The following is a 2,215-nucleotide window of genomic DNA, read 5'->3' as shown; positions in this document are numbered from 1 at the left end:
TTCCCAAAATCTTAGCTCAACTCTCTCTTGTAAAAAATAAATTTCAGAACAAGCATTTAATTCACTTTAATGAGGAAAATAAAGAATATTTTATCATTTTGGAGCAACGAACGTCCAACTATGGCTGAAAGGTACACCCTGAGAATTAAACGATTTTAATGAACCCATTGAGGTTTATTAAAACTGTGTTAAGCTAACATCAGGAAGGGACACAAGATACAGGCGCAAATGTCCCTGTTCATTTTGCAGTGTAATTGTCCCAGGATGCTGTGTTATAAACATTCTCACTGTCTTCAATGCTTGAAGCACCTGTGGAATTGGGATTGCCCACCACAGTTCCCACAGAAGATAGACTGGTAGTGAAGACGTGCATCTGGTGTGCACAAATATCTCTAATGTTAAAGCAAGAAAGCTCATGACCCTTCCCTGGTGGGTCCTCACTGCGCTGGTCCACATCAGTGTGTTTCTGCTTCTGGAAAACTTGTTGGAGATAATGTGGAGACACCCATCCAGTCACCAAGATGCCGCAGATGATGCACGTGCTGGTAATTAGCTTCCCGGCCAAGGTGACCGAGTGGGTGTCCCCATAGTCCACAGTAGTCGAGCTGATGGTGGCCCACCACCAGCAGATGGGGATGCTGGTGAGGTTGGGCATGTGGTCATCTTTCTCCACAGAGTAGATAAGCACAGAAAAGATGGAAATGCCCACAAACAGAAAGAGAAGCAGCAGCCCAACCTCATGGTAGCTGTGTCTCAGTGTGGCACTTAGAGACCAAAGTCCTACGTAGTGCCAGGCAAGCTTGAGAATTTGGAAGATCCTCATAAGCCTGAGGATCTCAACCACCCTGCCCATGTTCTCAATGTCCTCATTCTCTTCCTCCTTGGTGTCTACAGCCAAAGTGGCATAGAAGGGAATAATGAAAGCAAGGGCAATTATGTTCAGAGCATTCTTCCAGAATTTCTTTTGACAGGGAGCAGCGCCCAACAGGCTGGCAAAGTTGCAGGTGAACCAAGTGCTGCACGCAGTCTCCAAGCCTTCCAGCATGGCGTCATCCACTTTTCCGTCCTCCTTCTGGAACTCTGATATACTGTGGACACACACGGCCACAACGGAGGCCAGCGTCATGCTCACGGAGGAGATGGCAATGAACTTGGGGGACAGGCAGGCAGTAGGCTGGGTTTTCCATTCAAATCCAGATCTTCTTCAGGAAGTGACCAAATCACCCGTTGTCAAACTTCTCCAGCTCCTTCTCAGAGAAAACTCTTCAGAGGAGGAACTGGTATTCGTGCCATTGCTCTCCTGGTCCCAGTCCTCCTCCGTGGTTTTCTTCCTTGCGTTCCTGGTAACACTTACTGCAGCAGAAACTGATGAAGAGCTCCTCAAGGCCCCCTTACTCCATCTCCTGGCAGAACAAAAACACACACAGTTCCTCCAATGACATTGCAGCTTTCCCGTGTAATAAAAATGCAAAACACATCTGAATAAGGAGGTGTTCCGATCAAAATAGTACACTCTTTATTGGCCTCATTGTGGTAATCGCCCTGCTCCAGAATGGCCTCTTCTGAGTGGCAGGTGAGCAGCTTTCTGAGTCTGGTGTGAGGAAACTGCACAAGGGTGCTTTGGTCAACGCACTGCTTAAAGCCCCCGCCCCCCCCACACGGCCCTCTTCTCCCCCCCCCCTTAACCCCCCCCCCCCCCCCCCCCCCCCCCCCGTTAAAATTGACAAGTTCCTCCTCTTGTCCAGGGCAATGGAAAAAACTCACCCAACACCGCGGTGGATAGAGGAGGCAGGGAGCTGGACGGGAAGGGAGGTGAGGAAGTTCACACTGCACCCTTGTGGTGTAGATGTCACACTCTCTGCCCTCATTCTGTCCAGTGGAATGTCCATCATCATCCAAGAAGCTCCGCCCTTCTTCCCTCATGGAATGTGTGGTGCACGTAGGCATTTCGTGGCCAAAAAGAAGAGAAGACTCCTGTTCTTTGGTTGTATCACCCAGAGCAATTGCTGGGAAATCGCTCTCCCAGATTTGGGTGAGATAGGATCCTCCACCGACGGGCTCCTTTGTCATCTGTAGAACATCTGTAGAACCCTAAGCTTCTGCTGTTGACGGCGTCTGCTTTGTGGCACGCACTCTGCCGGGAACTGCAAGAGTCTGGGCGACTCAGGCTCGCTGAGCTCTACGATGCCGCCCGCCCGCCCGCGCTGCAGGCATC

At 50.2% G+C, this 2,215-nt stretch overlaps 1 pseudogene; it reads right to left on the bottom strand.

Annotated features, from left to right (window-relative positions):
• Window positions 1–238: 238 nt before the first annotated feature.
• On the bottom strand, window positions 239–1,647 carry LOC116623108 (annotated as a pseudogene).
• Between the last annotated feature and the right edge of the window lie 568 nt (window positions 1,648–2,215).

The sequence above is a fragment of the Phoca vitulina genome, unplaced genomic scaffold (genome assembly GCF_004348235.1).
Source record: "Phoca vitulina isolate PV1807 unplaced genomic scaffold, GSC_HSeal_1.0 scaffold57, whole genome shotgun sequence".
Taxonomy (NCBI): Eukaryota; Metazoa; Chordata; class Mammalia; order Carnivora; family Phocidae; genus Phoca; species Phoca vitulina.
The sequence above is the reverse complement of the archived record's forward strand: the minus strand, read 5'-3'. Positions and strand labels throughout refer to the sequence as shown.